Below are 24,711 nucleotides of genomic sequence, written 5' to 3' on the forward strand. Positions count from 1 at the left end.
TATTGCTGTTTGTAAATTTTTAACTGAAACATATCTAAATATTTCAAAGCATCTATTAGGTTCTAGTCTTATGCTAAGTTCTCTTTTTTCAGGTTAAAATATCTTAATATTAACTATGCCTGTCATGTGGTCCTTCTGCATTCATTCTTGTTCTAATAAGCTCCACTTTGCCTATACCATTCAGGAAGAACGTCATTCAAAATCAGCCTAACATTCCAGGTGTGGTCTGACTAGAACAGAACAGAGACTTCAATTATGCCTAATACCGCCTTCAACCGAGATGCTTTAATTCTCGTAACAACCTAAAATTCTGTTCACTCCTCCTGGCAGCCATATACATTGATACATTGCTTACAAACAGTGAGCTGATTACAGATTCAAAACTTCTAAGCTTTTTTCCTTGCAACCTTCCATATTATTCACTATGTACTCCTCAATTTATAGTTATGTCTAGAAAAACAATTTACCAAAAAGCAAGATGGCACTGTCATTCCAGTGGAATTCCCTATTCTTAGAGTCTGGTGTTAGTTACATCAGCCTGTCACATTTGTATCCTGATTCTATCATCCATTCTATTTTAAATTTATCTCATCCACAAATAAGAGAAACCTATAATTAGTATTTTCATCCAAGTCTATAACAAAAATATCAAATAGAACAGAGCTAAGAAAAGAGGTCATCTATTTCACTCTAGTTGGGTTGATCTTCTTGAATTCCCCCATTGAACTATTATCAGATAGACTTATTGTATCAGGATCCCATCCCTTCAAACCAGAGGTTATCATAAGCATTCTTGTTAGAAACATTGTTGTATTTTACATACCTTGTGCTGATCAGATGTCATAAATTTATGATATATATTATGTTTAAAAATGACAGAAGTTGAAGTTTACATAGAAAGCAGACTTACTTTTCCATTACCCTGTGCTTTGTGATTATATAAGTAGGAAAGTTCTGAAGATTATCAGAAAAAAAATGACAACTGATGACTAATGTCCATGTGCACTTCTCTGCTGTTTATATGGTCAGCCCTGTAATTTACAGAGCAGCCAATTAAATTATTGTTGGGTAGCTTAAATCATGCTTTCAGAAAAGCAAAATAGATTTGAATCTTGGGACAGGAAATGGCTGACTCATTTCCATTCCCACTCTGTGTGTGTGTGTGTTACTGGAATGCAAATGCTTCTACTGAAGAGAATAGAGTAAGTGCTATCGATTTAAATAGAAATCCGAACATTAAACAAAGCAGCGGACTGTATATAGCATGACCTATTACTGTTGCATTACCATTCCTAATGCATAGCAAGTCAGGGTTTTCATTTACCTCTGGAAAACGTCGTCTTCCTCCTATTCTTTGTAATTTCTTGTAAAAGAAAATTTTAGCTACTTCAGTATCTGGTGATTATACTTCTAATATGTGAAATAGGCTCTTGAATGCTTGCAGCATTTTAACACCTAACTTTTTTTTTCCTCAAAGGATGGCTGTAATCTTGATATTTTATTTTATTTCAACCTCTTCTCATAATAAAGCAATAAATACAAATATGGAATAACAAAGGGAGGGAATCAACTTTGCCTAATAACGAGACTAATATATTTTCAGAGAGCAGAAAATGAGTAGGAAGAGTAAGACATGTACTGCTAATTGAAGGATAATCTTCAATTATGTAAAGCTGGTAATCACGGTCATTTTGTGAGACCCAACATGGAAGGACATGAATTTTGAGAGACAGGCTCTCAGGTTCCAAACACCAGTGGCATCACTTACAGCTGTGCAGGCTTCAGAAAATCAATGGGTTATGTGAACTAAAATAAAATCTTAAGGCTCCCCCAAGTAATGGACTGACTGCACCCCCTCTTGGCCAAGCTGAGCTGTTGGCCATGAGAAAGGAGATCAGACAGGCCTCATCGTGCCCCTCCACTTCTTACAGATGCCCTTTGTGAGTCACTAACAGGCCTAAGGCTGTGTCAGCCAAACCACTTGAGTCTTTGAGGTATTTTGTCTCTGATTAACAGACCCTTTGTCTTAAGCATTCCTTTCTACTGACTGCTGGTCTTTTAGACAAAGCCTACCTCTTTCAGCCAATTGTCAGCTAAAGAATCTTTAACTATCACCTGTAAGCCCACACCCCCACCCCCACACCTTTCCAGATGTCCCACTCTTTATTGATTTATGACCTTTCCTATAATTCCTGACTCCCTAAAATGTATTAACCAAACTGTTCCCCCCCCCCCCCCACAAGGGTTCATTTGCTCAAGACTTCTTGGGTGTGACTCCGGGTCATGGTCCTCAAATTTGCCTCAGAATAAACCTCCTTAAATTATTTTACTGATTACGGCTTCTTTTCTGTTGACAGTTGTCAACCCCTCCTCCCCCTCAATCTCCAAATATGTTGAATTTATTTGGGAATTAGAAATGAAGATTATAACCTGAGATACACAGCTATAGCAAGCCACATATGCACCTGAAGAAAGAAGGGGGAAGAAGTTCACCTAAACTGCTTGGAAACAGGGATCATTGGTTTGGACACTCAAAGACAGAGTTGGCATCAGTTCATTGTGGAGATGGCGTTCTTTTGTGTACATATTATCTGAATTGCTGCAGTCATAAAGAAAGAATTTCTTGAGGGATTATTTCAGAAAATCATTGAGATGGTCTTTGTCTCAGCAAGCATGAATCATCCCCCATTAATGCCCTCCCAGCTTTAGTTTGAGTCTAACCAAAAGCTGATTTCATCCTGGTATCTACAACTTTCTCAAGGTTAACAGGGTTTCTCTCCTCTCATCAATATAATGGAGATAAGGCCTACCAAGCAGGATTCCTGTAGGACACAATGGAACAAAGATGTTGGGAGTTGGAAGTCCTAGTTCCCTGAACCCAGTGAGCTGATTACATTACTCGGCTGAGCTAGAATGTTCAACTGAGGCATGGTGGCAATCAAAAACAAATGTGAGTGGAAACTGGAAATAAAACTGGAACAGCACTGGCAGTTCCAGTGTTTCAGTGTAACATAAAGAAATTTTATTTAGGAATAACAAAGAAAAAGTTGAGAGCACTTTCAAAGAGCTGGAAGTGGGTCCCTCTCATGAAGGAGAAAAGGTAAGAGACTCAAAGGCCTGCAGGGATATAAATACTCTCTCCATTTGAAATTGGTTGCAAGGCTATCAATAGCCTCTCTGTGCCTCCAGGCAGAATTGCCCCTTTCCATTAGTCATTGATAGTCTCTTTATATTGGCCATTGGTTATCTAGTTACTTCATACCAACTATCTTGGGGGCTCTCCAGACTTCTTGATTCAGCAGCCTAGGTTTGCATTGCACCTCTCTTGAAGCCCCCTTTCTTAGTGTTGCTTCTTAAAAAACACATGAAAGAAATGCTCAGATAGGCATGTAACATGGAACTATAATAGAACCTTTATAAGTTGACCATCCAAGGGAACACACCAAACTGGTCAACATACAAAGGCGGTCAACATGAGGAACCAGGTCTACTGTACTGATTTATACCTGTGGTGCATGTCTGGTCTATGAAAATTAGGTCAACTTAAGGCAGTGGTCAATGTATGGAGGTGGTCAACTATGGAGGAATAGTTTGAATGATTATTTGATCCCTGGGTTGAGAGTAAAGAGCACTCTTCCTCCATTTCCTCTTAGCTCTGCAGAGTGAAAAAATGAGATGTGGGGACAAACAAAGGGGAGATGAAAGGACTTCCAGCAGAAGGAAATCTCACACAGAACTTTACTCTCAACCCAATGGGAGTTGAGGAGTCAGGTTTAGAAGCACCTGGCTCCAAGGACAAAGGAGAATGACTAACCCTTGCCACATTCACTCAACTTTTATTTAGCATCAGTGAAATAAATCTTGGAGTAAAACTCAGATTTATGAATCTTATCTTTGACATTTTACTTCCTTTTAAAGAAATCCAGTATTTCCTTCATTCCATCTAGCTCCTGTCCCCAGACACTGTTGATAGGTTAGGTGGAGGAACTCACAAAAGCAAGCATAGGCCACTCCATTTTGAACAAAAAATACTCCATTGTGGCTGTTCACTGACCTTCGCTGAAACCACTCCCTTCTGGGACCCAGTGGGAAGAAATGAGGAACTAAAAAACATAATGGCTCCGGAGTGGGGTGGGGAGCTAAACCTTAAAGGAACAGAAGGGTCTCATCAGAAAGCCACTGGATCAAACCTGGCAAACTCACTAGTGTACCAAAGTAATCCTCTTCCTCTCGTACCCCAGCTAAAACCATTAAAAGATCAGCACTCTTGCTCTTCCGGATGCCTACTAAGCCTCAGTGCAGCTTCCCGGAGGTGCCAAATAAACTTCGGTTATTGTGTACATCCAGATTTGTGACTTAAGATTGAATCCACCAACAACTAGCTTGCACCTATGTCCCTCCTTTCCCATTTAACTAATATTCCTTTCAGAGGTATTGATATTCACACTGATGTCTAGTATTTCAAAAAAGCTGAAGAACAAAATGATAGTTAATTGTGAATTTGGGGGATGCTAACATAGATCATGCAATAAATATCTCTTGCTGTTAACAGATGAAGGTCTGGCTGCCTGTACTATCAACCAATATGCAAAAATAGCCTCTCCAAAACTGTTCTGCTCTTTCATTTCCAAAATCAGTTTTCTACATAAAGGTTCAAAGCAAAGACCACATTAATCCTTATTTTAAATAATAATCAGTATAACTCAATTGAAAAATGAACTTCCAAAGTCAATCTTCCTAAACTGTTCAAGATGGTATCTTCCCTAGTGGGAGCTAAATTTACAAAATAGTAAGAATGGGAAACAGGAGGTGAAGGTCACATAGGACCTAAAACAACCAGCCTAGCTGTGTCCTGTGGGTGGACCCTGATCAGACCAACTCCATCTTACTCTCAGATATGTGCTTGCATTGCCAGAGGGATGAACAGGAAATCACACTATATAAATGCAGCCAATAACTAGGCAACTGGGATTATATTGAATTGTGACCAATCACTCTTCCTGATTTTAAACCTTTTATAATTGTGATTCAAAATATCTGAAAAAGGTTAGAGGAGACTTGGCGCTCACATCTTATCACCTCCACCCTCACAGAGAGAATCCCTGGCCAGCTGGGACTGGAGGCAGCCAGATCGTGGAGATTCTGGCCAGGCCTGCTCCTTCACACTGCCTGCCTTTGTTAAACATTTCTGTCCCTCTGTGGGCCTTCTCCAGGTATTCATCACGTTTGCCTTTCTAAATCTTGGCTTTTTTGTTTGTGCTAGCTCAGTTTATTTACCATGTAGGGTGGGGTTTATTTATGCAACTCAAGAAACATTTTAACAGATTTCTAGATAACAAGGAACTTTCTAAATATAACAAACCTTGCTTCTTCTTCTTTTTTTTAAAAACCCAAGTACACTTCTATTTCCAGACTCCACTTCCTTTGCTTCTCTTTAATTTCTCCCACTGAGTTTTGTGTTCATCTTTCCTCTTATCTTTCCATGTGCAGGATGGAGTCAGGTTGGAGAACTGATCTAAGGTGCCTTTCTTGAAAGTCACTAAGATGATAGCCGGGCGTTGAGGTGGGCACCTGTAGTCCCAGCTACTTGGGAGGCTGAGGCAAGAGAATCCCTTAAGCCCAGGAGTTGGAGGTTGCTGTGAGCTGTGTGAGGCCACGGCACTCTACCGAGGGCAATAAAGTGAGACTGTCTCTACAAAAAAAAAAAAAAAAAGAAAGTCACCAAGATGACTCTTTTTCTGAGATCAACATTGAAAGAATGAAGTAAAAGGAAAATGCCAGCAAGTATGAGTGAACTTCATATTTATGAGTGTCATGAATGTTTAGAAGTAAATTACAAATTTGAAATGTAGGGCCAGTAACTTTATTAATTTCATGTGATGCCACTTTCTCCATTTGAAAAGGAGAGGACCTTTTGCAAATAAGTTTCCATCTGTCTCTATAAATTTACCTAGTCTTAAAATTAATCTTTTAAATTTACATTTCCTTTGTATAAATAACATAATTTTTAAAGTTGTTTTCTATCTTAGAAACAGGTGAAAACGTGTTTTTTTTGAGACAGAATCTCACTCCTTTTCCCAAGGCTAGAGTGCCATAAAGTCAGAGAAGGGGTCTTCCTCTTGCCAACGCTGGTCTTCAACTCCTGAGCTCAGGAGACCCACCTGCCTCAGACTCCCAGAGGGCTGAGATTGTTACTGGATGAAGAGGGACCAGCCTGTCACTGTTAGCAGAGAAAGGATTAGATCCACTAAGCTTCATTATCAGAAGGCCGGCAATTCTGGAAAACAAGGAGAGTAGCCTCTCATAGACTGTTCTGCCTCAGTTGTATTTCTAATAGTTTTTATAACGAGAATACAAGGAAACAAACCTAGAAAATATTAACCTTACCTGATGAGAAGTAACATCATAGTAGTCTTCACTCCAACAAAGCAAAATCTTTAAACAACAGAAAGGCAATTTTCACTTTAACAAAGTATCTAAGAGAATCAATAAAGAATACATCATATCATCAAAGTGACCTTTACTCCATCAATATCACAACACCGATTGTCTATGTGTGACTTACCCCCCCAGAGTGTCCTGAGGTAAACACCCTCACACTCATGGAGAAATCTGAGCTTCATGATCTCAGGTGTACCGGGAAGGCCAAGCAGACGAGGTCAGCTGTACTGCTTCAGCTTAGCTTCCCAGACTCCATCTTACAGGCCACTTTTCTGGCTTCAGGATTACAGGCATGAGCCACAACATCTGGCCAGAAAAGTTGAATTTATTCTTTTGGTTTGAGCAGCTGAATCAAGACCTAGTGCTGTTTCCCAAATAGGCTAATGGCAACATTCGACTGTGTAAGTATTAATGCTGCCATCACATATGGGCTCTGTAGGGAACTGACTCTGCTGAACATGGTGTAGGCACAGAGGTGAAAAGAGAAGTCCTGGCCCTCTGGGAGACTAGTCTGAAGGAAGCAACATGCAAATGATGGAGCATCCCATGATAAGTCCCTGGACAAAGTTATTAGGGGATGTGAGAAGACTCACAATAGGCCTAGTGGACAAGAGGATAAGGCCACTTCCAGATCACAGGTGGGGCAGTCATATTTACACATCTGTCTGGAGAGTAAAATGGACTAGTTCATGGAATAGTGAAGTACATGGCTTACATCATTTTTATCCCTTCTTCTCCTACAAACTTGCAAAGCATTAAAGATGATGCCATAATGTAGACAGTTAAATCTGGCATGGACATCACAAAGACCTCAAAGCCATGTAAACTCTAAACAGGTCCCACTAATGGCACTGTATAGATGTCACTTTCCAAAGCATTTGGAAATCCTTATGCATTTGATCCCATTTTAAAAGTTCTGGTTCACATTTTTGTCTTTCCACTTGATAACATTACTTTTAAAATAAAAGAAATTTCAGCTCAAATTACAAGTCTTAAAAATAAATTATATATTTTACAACAGTTTTATATTTACAGAAAAAAAATTGCAAAGATAGTACAGAAAGCTCCCATGTATCCTGTATTCAGTTTTTCCTGTTATTTGTGTTTTATATTTTAATGTGGTACATTTATTATAATTAGTAAACCAATACTGACACCATTTTATTAACTAAAGCTACATCTTATTTATTGAAGTTTTTACCTAATTTCCTTTGTTCTGTCCCAGGAACCCTTTCAAAACACCACATTATGTGTAGTGTCTCCTTAGGTTCTTCTTGGCTATGACTGTTTTTTGGACTTTGTTTTTTTTTTTTTTTGTAGAGACAGAGTCTCACTGTACCGCCCTCAGGTAGAGTGCCGTGGCGTCACACGGCTCACAGCAACCTCTAACTCTTGGGCTTACGCGATTCTCTTGCCTCAGCCTCCCGAGCAGCTGGGACTACAGGCGCCCGCCACAACGCCCGGCTATCTTTTTGTTGCAGTTTGGCCGGGGCTGGGTTTGAACCCGCCACCCTCGGCATATGGGGCCGGCGCCCTACTCACTGAGCCACAGGCGCCGCCCTTGGACTTTGTTTTTAATGACCTGAAAAGTTTCAAGACATACGGGTCAGGTATTTTTGAGAATGTTCCTGTTTCAGGATTTGTGTGATGTTTTTCTCATGATTATATTGGGGTAATGAGTTTTTGGAAGGAAGAGCGAAGAGATATAGTTGCACTTCATCACATGATGCCAAGGGCACTTACTGTCAGAGAAACTCACTACTGTTGTCTTTGACCATCACCTCCTACCTGGCTATGGTAGTATTTTTCTGGATTTTCCACTGTAGAGTTGCTCCTCTTTCCTCCCTTTCTATACTTACTCTTTGGAAGGAAGTTACTATGGGTGGCACACATTTAAGGAGTGGGGAGTGACAGCCTACCTCCCCAAGTGAAATATACTATATCTATATGAATTATTTGCAATTCTTCTGCTCAGGAGATTGCTTCTCCTCCCCCTTTTTTATTCATTCAATCATTTGTTTTTTAACATTGTGGACACATAGATATTTATTTTATACTTTGGTTATAACTCAATACTACTCTATTTTGGTGCTCAAATATTTTCAGATTTGGTCATTGGGAGCCTTTTCACTCGACTCCAGGGTCCCATTGACGTACCCCATTAACATACGGCTATGTGTTTCTTTTAGCTTATCCTTATTTTCTGGGGCTACAAGATACTCCAGGTTCGTTTTATGTATGTTTTGCCCTACTCCTAGAGTTAGCCATTTCTCCAAGAAGCACACAAATGCAACTTTAATTCCAATGGGAGTCAGTATACTCTAAAATAATGTTTGCATCAGCATATAGTTAATAAAAAGGAGATATCTATTTTTGACTTTGCAAAAATGTATACGTCCATGAGTGTGGAAGGTGTAGTGCTATGCTATCAGCATGCTAAGAGGTATGCCTCTTCTACAATGAGGTGTGTAGCAATTTTTATAGGATGAGTTTTCAAACTAAATTATCTGACCTCATATGTGGAATGCTTTTATAATTTATTTGGCTCTTACGAAAACCATGCAAGGTAATAAAGATTGCTTAGTTTAGAATAAAAATCACTTATTTCGGAAGAACGTGAGGCTCACAGAAGAGCAAGGTTCTCATGCTAAATATCCTTCCCCTTTACAAGGTTAAATTGTTACATGAGCCTTTTTTTAGGGTATCCCAGGAAATTCTGTTTGAATAGCAAGAAACCTCATTTTTTCCATTTGTCCGTCTATCCTGTTTGCCCTAATTAGAATCCAAAAATCATGCAGCCTTTTAACTTAATGGAAAATTTTTACAAGATCTTTTTCATACCAAAGTTTCTACAAAATGCTTAGTTACTTTTATTTTTAGTAATTTTTTTCTATTTTAAGCTGATGTTATGGATCCATATGTAATAACAACTTTGTACTCAAACTAAGCTTGCCTTCAAACTTGGCTCTCTCCAATTCACCTCCCTCCCCGAGACAGCTGAGCATACAAATCTGACTCTTTTGTTTTATATCCCTTCAAGTGCTCACCAATTCCTTTACAGTAAAACCCTGGAAATGAGATTTATGATCTGGCTTCCTCACGCCTGTCTGGCCTCACCTGCGGCTGCAGCCTCTTCTTCTTCTTCTTTTTTTTTTTTCCCTATGCCACAGCAATGCTAAGCTGCATTTAGTTTTTCTGAAAATAATGCCTGGTTTCTGGCCTTTGTGATGTTCTGCAACGACCGTCATTTGCATGTAAGGTGTTTTTCTGCCTGTCCCCCAATTCTCTAAATCCTTTGAGCTATGCTTCTCTGAGATTCAGAATGCATTATACATATGTGATTTCTAATTCCCTCTATCTATCCTGCGATTCCTTGAGGACAGGGCTCATGTCTCATTTGTCTTCCAGGATTATTCTTATTTGTCTTCTATTTGTATTTTAGAAGGCTCCTAATAAATGTTACATCAGTGATCAAATAATCTTTCTGATTTAAAAATGAGTTTAACTTGGCTTAATTTTAACTACGTTAAAAATTTATAAATTTCTGGTGTATACTTTATTCATTCACTGACTCATTCACGTACTCATTAAGTCTACAGACATTTCTAAACTGTTTACTATCAGCTAGTTTATGTAGTAGGCTCTTTTAGTTCAGGAGGAACTGCAGTCTCTGTCCACAGAAAAAATATAGTCCAATGAAAAAAAAGTTGTGTAAAAAATGATTATAAGTTCCCTGAGATTGGAATAGACAATGGTATTAGAACATAGAGGAGGAAATATCTAGCTCTCCCTGTCACAGATGAAATGAACTTCTTTCATTTGAGGGATAGGTAAGGTTTTGATAGAGAAGCTTGAAGGTGGATTCCGGACAGAGGGTTGGGCAGACGCAGAGCCACAGAACCTGCACAAGAGTGAACATAGCACTATGGATAGCGCTAGGGATGACTTGTCCCAGGGTGTCTGCATTCTGGACTCAGGACGTGGGATTTCATCTAGATACAATGGGACACTTTGGGTTAATTTTTTTCATTTTACTTTTTTTAAAAAATAGTCCTGATCATTACAAAAGAGTGACTGTATTTTTTTAATGTATTATTTTTGTACAGAAATGGTCTCACTCTGATGCCCAGGTTGGTCTTGAACTCCTGGCCTCAAGTGATCCTCTCATCTCAGCTTCCCAAAGGGCTGGGATTACAGGTTTGAACTACTGAGGCTGGCTGACTACTTTGGGATAATTTTGAAGACTATTCAATAATGTTACCATATTCTCTGAGTGCTTTGAAGATGTTGAAGAAGGGGTGAGGGACAAAGAAGTTGAATCACAGAGTTAATTTTTGAAAATACTATCAAATACTTAGGTTGTTTTTGCCACAGTTCATCTGCCTGTTCCCAATGTTCCTATTTATATAAGAATAGCTAACAGCTAGCACCAACCTTGCTTTTCTTTTTCTTTCATGCATTTAGACTTTCTAAATATCTGTGACTTTGAGATGTTGAAATACTTATCACATTTCTTCCAAAATAGATTAATGGAAATACAAATAAAAATGTGTTGTAATATAAAAATGTCAAGATATACTGAGAAATTGGCTTTTAGGGGGACAAATTTAAAATAGGATTACATTCTTCACAAACTTGGGCTGGTCTACAAAACTTGTCTAAACAGTTTCACTCTCCAAACCTTATATTCTTGTCTGAACTTCAAAGAAAAGTCTGATCTTCAAGATAATTTTAAAAATAGTTGTATTAATTTCTCTCTTAATAGGTTAACATGACAAAATACCCCACATCTCAGCTTAGCAGAACTAGCGGTTCTCTTCATGTGGCTTGTTTTCTGTAGGACAGCAAAGGATACCAGCAAGCTGTCAATCAAAATACAAATACGTGTTACATTCAAACTCTGTGCAAAGTTCTGAGCTATGTGTTATGTTGAACAAATGAACTACCAAATACTAAACACCTTAGGTCAAATTTTGAGGCAGGTTTATAATTTTGTTTCTTTCATTAAGAGAGCAAATATTCACATACCAGGTAGGATAAGAATGTCCAAAGGTTACACTTTCAGGAAATTACTAGACCAACAATATAGAAATTACGATAAGCATTGAATTTATGATCTATATTCAACACTTTATCTTTTCTGTTATAATTACCCATGGGAGACACATCATATATTTTCTTCGTATTGGAACAGTATGCTGAAGCTATCTTTTTATTTTATCAACAATTTATGCACTGCAGTCTTGAGTAATCATGTTATATTTTATAACTTAAAATTATTTCATTGGCTTCCAACAAGCTATCTTAGTACAAGGTTGTCCCATGTTTATATCAATATAACCCCCACAAGATAACTCTATGTACAGCTGGAGATAGAATTGACAGAGGCCTTTGAGAACTTGAAATGGTTATTGTCTTGTTCCTTCTGAATCTGGGGCTGTCACTTAGTCTATTATTGAATATTTAATTCTTTAAAGTTTATTGGTCCTCCTAGACCCTGGCAGGCTAAGAGTAAATGAAAAATAAGCAGTAGAAGTGATAAGCGAAAAGGCCACAGGAGATGTGAGAGTTGGCTGTCTGCTGAGTGAACAAGCAGAAACACACAACAACCTCAGTGTGTAGGACAAAAGATGATTAAAGCAATGATTTGAGTCAAAAATTCACTAATTGTATTCTAATGTGTATTTTAAAAGGCAAAAAAAAAAAATGGTTTTATTTATTTATCTCCTTACTTATTTAGGGGTGGGTCTCACTCTGTGGTCCAGTCTGGATTGCGACCACTCCCGGACTCAAGAGCCATTCTTCAGCCTCAGTCTCCCAAGCAGCTGGAATTACAGGTGTACAACACCATGCCTAGATAATTAATAAAAATTTTTTTAGAGAAGGGGCATCTTACTTTGTTGTCCAGGGTAGTCTTGAAGTTCTAGCCTACCTCTGCTTCTCAAAGTGGTGTGACTATAGGTGTGAGCCACTACACACACCTGGCCTGGAAAGTGGTTTAAAATGCCACCCGTTTTTAGATTTTTACTCAATGTCGTGTGTGTTCCAGATGACATGAAAGTATAAGTGCTCATGCCCTCCAATTCTTTCTTTTTGTGCAGCCTGAGGCCCACTTTTATGCTCTTCAACAATAGCCACTGGGTTGGTTAATCAGGATGTAAAATGTTAGAAAGCAGGGAGAAGTCAGAGCTCAGTGGCTCATAAATTAGTGTTCTTGTCAGTCAAAGACACTATTAGGGAGGGTGTGGAAACAAACTTGGCCTACTTAGAAATTTTGTGTAAGTCAACACCCCATCTCTTATACGAAGCAGAAATTTCCTTCAAAATAATTCTCAGAAATCTAAAGATAAAGACCTAAGATTTCTTCCATTACCCAAAAAGTATTTCAACTGGTTTCAAAAGTTGGTAGGTCTCTTTGAAACAAGAGGTATTCCTCTTTTTTCTTTTAGAGTGGCGAACTCTTATGACAAATTACCAATGCAATAGCTATTCATTGCCCTAAGTAAGCATATGGAGAGGCTTTGGTTATGGATTATTTTAGAAAAGAATTAATAATTACAGTAACAGATATTTAATGCAATCCCTATTCAAAATATAAATGTCATACTTTGAAGATCTTGAAAAATAGTTCTACATTTCATATGGAACTAGAAAAAACCTTGAATAGTCCACACAATTCTACAAAATAAGAGCAAATCTGGTGGCATCATTTTAACAGACTTCGGGTTATATTACAAGTTTATAAGGATCAGCACAGTGCCTGTGGCTCAAAGGAGTAAGGTGCCGGCCCCATATGCTGGAGGTGATGAGTTCAAACCCAGCCTTGACCAAAAAAAAAAAAAAAAAAAAAGCATAATATAGGCATTAAAAATAGAGACGTAGATCTATGGGACAGAACAGAGAATCTGGAGGTAAAACCATCCTTGTATGGACATCTGATCTTTGACAAAGCAAATAAAAGCATACCCTGGGGAAAAGAATCTCTAGTCAATAAATTGTTCTGGGAGAACTGGTTAGCCACAGGTAAGAAACTGAAGCTGGACTTTCACTTACAAATTTAACCCACAGTGTTTAAAATGTTAAGTCTAAGACACGAAACTATAAAAACCCTAGAAGAAATTATTGGAAAAACTCTTAATCTTATCAACCTAAAGAAAGAATTCACGAAGAAGACCCCACTGGCAATTTCAGCAACAACTAAAATAAATAAATGTCAAGTTAAAAGTTTTCCTCTCAGCTGAGCACCAACAATGCTGATCAACAAAGCAAAGAAAGACACAGCCATCATTATGGGAGAAGATTTTTGCCTGCTGTGAATCAGACAAAGGGCTAACAACCAGAATCTACAAACAACTTCAGAATATCAAGAAGAAAAGAGCAAACAACCCCACTAAAAACTGGACAAGAGACATGAACAAGAACGTTTCTCATGAGACAAATGGCCAACAAACACATGAAAAGATCCTCATTGTCCCTACTCAGCAGAGAAAATGCAAATCAAAACCACTTTGAGATATCACCTAACCACACTGAGCATGGCCCACATCACAAGCTCTCAGAGCAACAGATGCAGAGAAGAGAACATTTATCCACTGTTGGTGGGACTACTAACGAGTACAGGCTCTATGTAAAGAGATTGGAGAGTCCTCAGAGAATGAAAAGCAGACCTACCATTTGATCCTGCAATCCCATTACTAGGTATGTACCCCAAAGACAAAAAAAGACAGTGTACTATAAGGACATTTGCACTCAAATGTTTATATCAGCACAATATACAATTGCAAAGATGTAGAAACAACCCAAATGCCCTTCGACACATGAATGGAGTAATAAATTGCGGTATAGGTATACAATGGAATACTATTCAGCTATTAAAAATGGAGTTTTGCATCTTCTGTAATAGCCAGGACAGTTTTGGAGAATATTCTTAGTAAAGTATCACAAGACTGGAAAAATGAGAATCACATGTACTCAGTTCCAATTTGAAACTATAAGATTAACAAATACAAGTTAAATTCAAATGATGGGAAGGGAATGGGCAAGTTTTGACCAAACAGATACATTGCACAGATACAAGCTACAGTGTCTGGGTGAAGAATACAACTATAATGTGGAATTCAACCTCAACAAAGCAATTTATGTAACCTAGTTGTGTGTACCCTCATATCAACCTGAAAAACAAAAGTTTTTAAACTAAGCAAATTTTACCCTAGCGAAAAAAAGGAAATGATTATAGTAATAGTAAATTATTTTTCTATACTATGATACTTAAAGAAATATTTCCCCTAATTTAAAATTCTTGTTAACAAGAATCTATGTTCACTTCATGTAAAACCAGGAAATCTGAGCATCCTACTTCTAATTTTGAAGAGTTTTCTTTTGGGTTCATTTGATGATCTAGAGATGATAAGTTTTGCCTCAACTTACAGTAGTTCTGTAAAAAATGAACATTTTATGTATTGGAAATTACTACTGGATGATAATGCATCATGTAAAAATAGGCCTCAGAATAGAGTTTTACATGGCAAAATCTCAAAACTTTTATAAAGTTGTTAAAAATGTGTTTTATTTTTAGTATTTATAATGAATTATTTTTATTTTTAGATTTTACATTTAGTTCTACTGTTTATTATGTTGATATTTGCCTTGAAAAAATTTACTATATTATTGTGGGAATTAGTCTGGCTATTGTGGGACAGTTTTTATTGTCTATAAAATTATCTGTAAATCAAGGATGTCAAACTTTTGTAAGAATGAGATGAGGAGAGAACTCTTATCTTTCCACTTGTTCATTTTTTTAAAACTAACAAAATGTACCCATCCCTGCTTTTGATGTTATTGAAAGAATAATGAAAGTAAAAGATGTGTCGGGGAATGCAGAGAAGAAGCATTGGGTCTGGGATTTCCTACACTGCTCTCCTTTCATGCTTGAAACCCTGATGGTCAATGAAGTCAGTCAGAACTCCCCCAAATATTGTAACCAAGGGGTGTACAACCTGTGGGCTACAGGCAGTATGCTAATTTTTTGAGGACTTCTATTGCTTATCCATGGTGTTGGATATTACAAAAAGTATGCACAGACCTTTTCTTTTCTTTGCTAATCAGCCCTTGTCAGTGTTTATGTATTTACTAAGCAACTCTTATTTTTCCAATGTGTGTCAGAGAAAAAACCAGGTTGAACACCCCTGTAACCCTACTACCCTCTTCGATGTAATCCCCCCCGTACAATACATTAATTAGCACTTGTGCAATAATTTCTCTCAAATTATTTTTCATTGATCTTTCTCAATTAAGTATGCTTGTAGTCTCTTCCTGAGGCTCTTTAACTTTCCATTTTTTTTTCTATTACTGAGTAACTCAAATGGATTTTAATAACACACTTGTAAATCCTACCATGAATAAGTATCTTTGGGGAAATTCTGTGCCTGTTTAGTAATGTTGATCCCTATATACTTCTTTGTATCAATCATACTTATCCTAAACATTATGAAAATAATAATGGCATTAGTTTGGGGTGGCTTTCTTAGAAGATGGTAGGCAAAGTGTCATTTGACTATCATTGTTTAATTAACTTTCTATGATTACTTGGGCAAGCAGATGTAGCCATAACGAAAACTTTAAGAAAAATTCTAATCTACCTTCATATTTAAACAGAAGTACAGCATGAATACTCATTTTTATAAATGAAAACTAAAACTCTGTAAGACTTCAAAGAACCCCAAAGTAGGCAAAATATATGTCAAGTTGTGAATAATTTAAGCATTGCTATATTAAAGTACTTGTTTTTGAGTAGCATGAAATATCATAAACTTAAATGATTTTTTGGATTGAGACATTTTCTGAGCTAAACCATGATAAGAAAAAAAGCTTGGTGATTGGTTTTATATTTAATGTGAATCAATTTTAATTAACATATCAATATATTGGAATTAACTATGAAAGAACATTCCAAAAGTAAATATCACAGGATATCCTTGTCAGTGCCAAAGCTTTATTTCATCTTATTAAGATTAATTAATTGTTGAATCACCACAGGTCCCATGTTTTGCTTGTAAGGCAAAATCAAAGAATTCTTTGCATTTATATCAGCACCCCTGTTTTCCAGGCAAGCATTTTAATCCCTTCTGATCTCTGAGATAAATGTATTTTTTCACATAATTATATAATTACTCAATAGACCAAAACAGATCCGCTGGAGCCACTCCAGCGTGTGCTATATAAATAATATTCTGTTCTACCTCGGTAATTGGCCAGTAGATTCCCCCCCCCAGGAGTGTTTTGATCCCTAAATAAACACTACATGGACAAGGGGGATTGACTCAGTATTTTCTTCTTTGCCAATGAAACTAGAAGAGCTTCACATTCAGTGCATATAGCTCCCTCTGCTGGTTCACAAAGTTTTAAAAAAACAAGTAAAAAATAATGTTTATGAATTAGAACCCCTGAGGAGAAAAATGTGTCTTTTCTGGTATGAAACAGGTTAAACTAAAGAGCCAAGCAACAGAAAGGCTCATCATTTTAATGGTTCTTGAATCGTGAGCCACCCCTTCACCGTCTGTTTTTAACCACTCAACCATTCTGTATCATCTCTGAGGTACTTGGCTTTTTGCAGTAAAAAGAAGGCTGTAGAAATAGCAGGCAGGTATTTTTTTCCTCAACAATCTTAACCAAAGTAAGCTCCGTGAGGCTATCAACCCCACTTTAACAGCTCTATTCCTTCATGAGGCAGAAGAGCACTCCTCAGGGGTCTTAAGGTACCTTTACTCCATATAAAGGTATGGCAAACAAAAAATGTAAAGAAATAGACGCCTTTTCCAAAGTGACCAATTAATATCCTTTGAATTTCATTTTTTATGGCATTGGTAACTGTTGTCATTTGGTTCAGGCCAAAAATAGCAGGAAAAGCGAGGACTGGAGTAGGCGAAACCTGGGCTCGAATCCCAACTCTGATGATTCAAATTCGTGTAGGTTCTTCAAATGATGTTTCTATCCTCTCTGCTCTTTCTTGCTCACATCTAACTAGGAGACAATTTTCTCAGAGAGTCATTGTGAAAGCTAAATAAGGTAATGCATGTGTAGTGCCTGGCACGCCGCAGGTGCAGTTTAATTATAATTTCTATTTCTAAGAAATCTGGGTTTCTGACCTCACCAGCCAAACAATCCAGAGAGTTTCAAAGAAAAAAATACATTTTTCAAACATTCTGAAAGTATGCCACGTACTACTTATATGTGGTAAATCACATGAACAATGTAGCTTTTATTTAAAGAAGTTATTATAATGTGACTTTTACCATAGTTAAACAATCTACAATCAAAGTCTATTTATTTTTTGATATGAAGAAAAGATTAGACATATTATTGACCCTACAGAATTGCAGATCCAGAAACCATTAAATCACACTATGAAAGAAGCCAGGTAATATACTTTGATGACAACGATTTAGGTAATGAGTTGTAGATGTTATCCTAGATTAATATCAATAAAGGTATGTCTGTTTTAGCTCTCTTTTGCTACTTGTATGACAAATGTGTTTATTTTAGCATATTAGGTTTTGACAAGAGAGTAAACAATGGTTTCATGATCAAATAGCTAGGTAGGGAAAAGTACCTTGAGCCTAACATATTATATATTTTGAATGACAGTTTGCCTCTAGATAAGACTGGACTGTCTCTAATTCCTTACCCACAGGTTAGTTTACTCTTTATTTTCAGGTGATAAAAATATAATAGAGACAGTACAGGGAGTGGCTGAGTGCAAAAATTGGAAGCCAGAGAATGTGGATTTAAATTCTAAGTCCATTGAGCTGTTTGGCTTTGAGAGAATATTGTGGTGTCTCAGCTGGGTTTCATTTTCTTCACTTATAAATTGGAGGTAATAAACCAGTACGCTTTGTATTAGTTTCCTAGGGATGCCTCGATAAATTACCACAAACTTCATGATTAAAACAAAAGAAATTTATTCCCCCCCACCCCCACCCCAGTTTGGGAAGCTAGAAGTCTGGAATCCAGGTGTTGTCAGGGCCGTGTTTCCTTTTAAGGCTCCAGGGAAGAATCCTTCCTTGCCCCTTCCAGCTGCTGGTGGCCCCAGGTGTTCCTTGGCATGTTTGCAGCTGTCCCTGGGAGCGCAACTCTGGTCTCTGCCTCTGTATGGCCTGCCCATCGGATGGACTGTGTCTGTGTGTCCTCTCCTCTTCTTATGAGGACACTGCATACCTAATGCACTATGAACTCATCTTAATTACACCTGGAAAGAACTTACTTTCAAATCCAGTTACATTTTGAGGGTCTAAGTGCACATGAAATTTTTTTTTTTTTTTTTGCAGTTTTTGGCCGGGGCTGGGTTTGAACCTGCCGCCTCCGGCATATGGGGCCGGCGCCCTACTCTGTTGAGCCACAGGTGCCGCCCTGGACATGAATTTTTGAACAGCACTATTTAACTCATTACATATCTAGCAGAGGTCCTCAAACTATGGCCCGCAGGCCACATGAGGCAGTGTGATTGTATTTGTTCCCGTTTTGTTTTTTTACTTCAAAATAGGATATGTGCAGTGTGCATAGGAATTTGTTCATAGTTGTTTTTTTTTTTAAACTATAGTCCGGCCCTCCAACAGTCTGAGGGACAGTGTACTGGCACCCTGTTTAAAAAGTTTGAGGACGCCTGCATAGGGTTGTTTGGAGGATTAAATGAGTTACAGTATATGAAGCATTGCCATATAAGTTTTAGGATAGTTAAGGCAACTTCTAAAATTCTATCTATTGTTCAACCAGTTTATTGTTCTAGCAGTTTCCCCCAAGTTACAGATGTCTAATAGTGTCCCCTGGTAGCTGCTATATTCTAAGCTCAAGCTATCTCAAACTGCCTTCATTTTCATTCCCAAACCAGAACCACCAGACTCTCCAGTTCTTATAAATGGTATTGCCAACTTCCATTTGCTCAGATTCAAAAACCTCAACATCATATGTAACTTCTCCTTCTCTGTCACCATGTCAAATCAAAACTTGGCCCCACAGAGTGTATCTCAAGAAAAATTCACTTGTTATTAGTATATTCTACTTCTTGTCCAGGTCAGGCTCTTTTTAAAAACTAGTATTCTACAGTAAATCACAGTGAACACACACGTACACACATAGCTCACATAGCAGAAATATGAGGACGGGAAAGTATTTAGCCAAGTATGACTCTATTTTTCTTAGTATGTGGCTGAATCCTTGGTAGACAGCCCTCATATAACAAAATTTCCTTTAATTCAGAAAAAAGGTTTGTTTAACGACTTAATTTAAAAATATGGAATACAATATGCAATAATATGGCTTTAGTTAGTGGCTGTACATGTTAACTGACTCTATAGTAGAAAAAAGAGCACCTTTGAACAAGGAATAAAAAAAAATTAGCATGTTTCTAATCTATAAAATGTAAATATATTTTAATATACATTGATTCTGATCAGACATTTTGTAACTCTGGCCTCAGTTTTCTCATCGGTGAAATACGATTTCAAGAAAGTTATTAAATGCTTTGATCTTTATAGATGATAGTCTATTATCTGTAAATCAAAGTTATACCTAACCATGAGGTTTTCATAAAAGTTAAATGAGAAAACTATATGTAAATTGCTTCAGCACTGTATTATTGCTCTTAATACATGGTCATTAAATGTTAATTCTTACATATAATTTTAGGATCATACTGACATAAACCTTTCTGAAATTCTTGCACCTATTGTGTTGCTGCTTCACTTGATGGTTCGTTTCATTTAAAGTATGTTTCGAGATCCTGTTGAATTTCAGCAAGGCAATGTGATCGGCACAGGGTGTGTAATTGTCGCGAAGAGTTTGGTTTTTTCAGTCTCTAGCTGCCATTGGACAAATGGAAAGCCAAGCTGTGAACTCCTGAGTGTGGCGTGTCCCCCTTGTGTTCATATTTATAAAAAGGGGTGGAATGGAATGTGAGAACTAAAGATCAGCGCTAACCACTCAGTAAATGGTGGCTCTCATGTTCTCTACACTTTTTGCAAGTTTCTAAGTGAATGTAAATGAGTTCCCCTAACCTCTCTGTATTCTTCTTTCAAAGAAAAAAATGCAATCCATGATGGTTCAGATGTCATCTGAAGTATCTGGACAGAAGCCTTAGGACATTTGATAGAAATGCTTAAAATCTTTCTATTTCTATTGCTAAAATAATCACAATTTACTACATTCAGCACCTGTTGAGTGCTGAGATTCTGAATTTCTCATTCAGGGAAGTGAATGAGAAAGCCTTAATTATGTGGTACCAGGGTTGACATAGAAGTGAGCTTTGATAAGGCATTCTGATGCCTTAAAAAAGTGCCATGTTAAAATATGCCATAATAAAAACTCCCTCACTGAGCAGGAATTACATTAATTGTGTCTAATGTGTGTATGTGAAAAGCCACTCAGACTGGTCTTCACCTATCCCTTAGATTGTGGATGAAGGCATGCCTATTTCACTATGGCTGTGTATTTGTTTATTCTGCGTAGTACCAATTCTGTATGCCACATATTAAGTCACAGAGAGAAGCCTCATGTAAAAAAAAATCTTTGTAGTTAATGGAAAAATAACAATAATTGCTGACTACACACACCCCTTTACCCTATCTCTTTTTTTTTTTTTAAGACAGTGTCTCACTCTGTCGCCCTACATAGAGTGCCATGGTGCATAGCTCACAGCAATATGAATAAACAAAGGACATTTAAAAAAAAAACACGTCTTTTTAAATTCTTACTGCTTAAAGAAATGAACGAAAGCTATTACTTTGACAAAACTAATACAAACGTATTAAGAATTGAGCAGGATTATATATTTTTCTTTACCTTCATTCTGTTTCCCATAGGACACATGGAGACTGTTTCACTCATAAGAATCTTACAAGCTAGAAATTCTCACTTCACCCATGCAAAGAATAGAAACACACTCATAAAGCAACAGATGTGAAACATACATGTGAAATTGGTAGTCATTTGCATCGAAAGAGATAGAATTCAAAGAGGTTCTTGGAGGGGATGCAGTGAAGTTGATACTTTATAGCCTGAGTCTCACCTGGTTTTCAAGTAGGTTTCAGATGGATTGACAAAAATCATGGGGTATGATCTCTAAAGCATACGTGCATGGCTCGGCACCTGTGGCTCAAGCAGCTAAGGCTCCAGCCATATACACCTGAGCTGGCGGGTTCAAATCCAGCCCGGCCAGGCCCACCAAACAACAATGATGGCTGCAACCAAAATATAGCTGGACATTGTGGCGGGTACCTGTAGTCCCAGCTACTTGGGAGGCGGAGGCAGGAGAATCTCTTGAGCCCAGGAGTTGGAGGTTGCTGTGAGCTGTGATGCCACAGCACTCTACCCAGGGTGACAGCTTGAGGCTCTGTCTCAAAAAAAAAAAAAAGGAAAAAAAGCAAATGTGTACGTTTTGTCATAAAATCATGGTTGGAAAGCTACCCCAAAGATGAAAGTGACCAGGCTTACTGAGTTTCACCTTGACTTGGTAGGACAGCCTTAGTCAGTGGGTGGTGGTAAAGGTTGGGGGCCGGGGCAGGAGTACAAAGGACTTGTCACTCACACTTGTTTACTGCCCTGCCTCTGCTGGCTCTGTGTCTGAGTCCCAGAAGTTCATAGACTCAGTCATTATGTGCTGAATGTATATTGATGATTCCAGCAATAAAAAAATCAGTATTTCAAGATTAAGAGTTATTTCAATCAAAGCACCATCAGACATTGAAGGCCTAAATAATTTTATTCAAGAACCCCAATAACCAACTGTACCAGAAGGGTAGAAAGGGGATTCTTCCCTGCATTGCCCCATACCGCCCTCTGTGTTGGTGACAAGAGAACTTCCGTTGACAATGCTTTATGAAGCAAACATGCCCCTCAGAGTAAGCCACAGCACGCAGTGGAGTCTGGTGACACCCAGTGGGAGACCATGGTACGTAGTGGGATAGAATTAATGCAGCCCAATTGGAATATGCTTACTTGTGAACACAGTTACACCCTCACACCCTGAAAAGTATGGGAGCCTTGGGACAGACCCAGGGGATAATAGATTTTTCAAGGGGTCTTAGGTGGGTCCTGAAGTCAAAAAAGAGGATTGAGGTATTTGTGCTGCTAGGATCTTATGAATTCTTCAGGCTGCTAAAGTTGAGAAACACTCAAATTATAAAAGAAATATTAGATTTTCATTTATTTAGAGGTTTTTTGATTCGAGTCTTCCAAACAAGAGTTAAATAATTAAATTAAAGGTAAAAATTTGTTTTTCTTATCTATTTTATTTGGACTTTTCTCTTCTGTGTAGCCATACTCATAGACATACACATACACTGCTCTCCAGAAAAGTACAAGGTACTGAATTGAAGGATATGAAGCTATTAATTTATCTTTTCTTAAAGATTGAACCATAGTGTATGTAGATTTATCCCTTGGCCCTGTTGGAGTGTTGGCGTACAAATGTGAATATGGGTGCCAAAGATGGTACTTCTAAGAGATAATTAAATTCTGGTTAAATTTACTTTGGAAAATATGGGAAATGTCTTGTCTCTTACTGCCTCTAGCTTCTCACATTAAAATCAATCCCTAAAGTATTTAATGTGTGTGTTTTTGCTGCCTAAGGCAACTCTCTGCTCTGACTGTATGACAGAATCGACCCCATTATATTTGTTGAAGTTCAAATATTTGTAATTTATTTCCAATGAATATACTACACTGTAACATGCCACGAGGGAAACCGTTTCAAAACAGAAAAGAACAACTGATTTCATAACACACATGTTTGGTTCTACTTTGCCCTCCCGTATTGTTTAGTTTTCTGATCAAATAAAAGTGTATTCATAAGTTCACAAAAACATAAACTCCAGGAGGATTTTAGAATATTTTTTTAAATATGCTATAAAATAACCTAGAAAACATAGATAAGCATAATATATTTTGTCTGGAAATATAAGTATACATGTAAAATATACTTAAAACATAAATGCAAAGTTGAAGAAAACATGAGAGAGAGGGCTATGGAAAGTAATAGCAAAAAAATTCCTAAAGCCAAAACATTATTATTAATTATTATTATTACTATTTGAAGAGACAAGGTCTTGATCTGTCATCCAGACTGCAATGCAGTGACCTAATTGTACTTTACTGTAACCTTGAACTCCTGAGCTCAAGCAATCCTCCCCTCTCAGACTCTTGAGTAGCTGGGACTGTAGACGTACACCATTAGCTCATTTTTTAGATTTTTTAGAGACAAGAGTCTCTCTGCATTATCCAGGATAGTTTTGAACTCCTGGTCTCAAGGGATGCTCTCACTTGAGTCTCCCAAAATGCTTGGGTTACAGGTATGAGCCACAAATGTTGGCCCCAAGACATTATTGAATGACAAATTGCAGACTGTAAAACGAGAAAATGTTGTCATCATTATATGAAAAGCTCTCATAAATTAAGGGAAAAAATACAAAAGCTTTAAAGAAAGATGAATAAAAGTTCTGAACAGACACTGCATAGTAAAATATTGGTGTCTCAAAATAAAATTAAAACATTTAAAATATATTTTATAGTTGACTCATAATTAAAAATTGAAAATAAAGCAATGTACCAATTTAGAATTTTTCTTTAAAAGAATCATACCCAAACTTTGTGAGTGTGCGGGAAAAGAGACACTCATACATTGTTTTTGGAATATAAATTGGCACCACTTTTTTCAAGCAAATAAAAAATGTACAACCTCTTGTTACAAAATCTTGCATTTATGAATCTCTTATAAACATGATGTGGGGGGAAAATGAATACCATAAAACATTAAGTGAAGTGTGGGTATATATTAGATCATCTACTAGTTTCGTACTAGAATTCTTTTCCTGCTAAAAATGAACTCTACGGAGTCATGAATTTTGGTCTTTTTTGCTTACTTGCATGATCCTATACACAGAAGAATGCCTGGTACACAGTAAATGCTCTGAGTGACCATAAACTCCATGAAACAGAGGCTGTGCCTATTTTTGTCATTACTGGACCCCCAGGATGTAGCACACTGTTGAGCCCTTTGCGGGTTCTAAATGGGCAAATAAGAATGATTGGGCTTATCAATCATGACGCAATCTTTTGCTACAAGTCCGTAATTCACATCATACATTTTGGTTTCTTATCCAAAATCCTTACAAAACCTTATAAGCTACACAACAATAATAAGGGCCTGTGTCCCTATAGGGCATAACCACAACGTAGAAAATGAAGCACTGGTTAATGACTGTGCTAATGTTGCAAATGATG

At 37.5% G+C, this 24,711-nt stretch overlaps 1 protein-coding gene across 2 annotated transcripts in view; it reads left to right on the forward strand.

Annotated features, from left to right (window-relative positions):
* The window catches only part of PPP1R1C (protein phosphatase 1 regulatory inhibitor subunit 1C), a 116,012-nt gene that overhangs the window by 65,478 nt on the left and 25,823 nt on the right, over positions 1 to 24,711 (forward strand). The gene's annotated exons all lie outside the window — the stretch shown is intronic.

Source organism: Nycticebus coucang, chromosome 7 (assembly GCF_027406575.1).
Source record: "Nycticebus coucang isolate mNycCou1 chromosome 7, mNycCou1.pri, whole genome shotgun sequence".
NCBI lineage: Eukaryota > Metazoa > Chordata > Mammalia > Primates > Lorisidae > Nycticebus > Nycticebus coucang.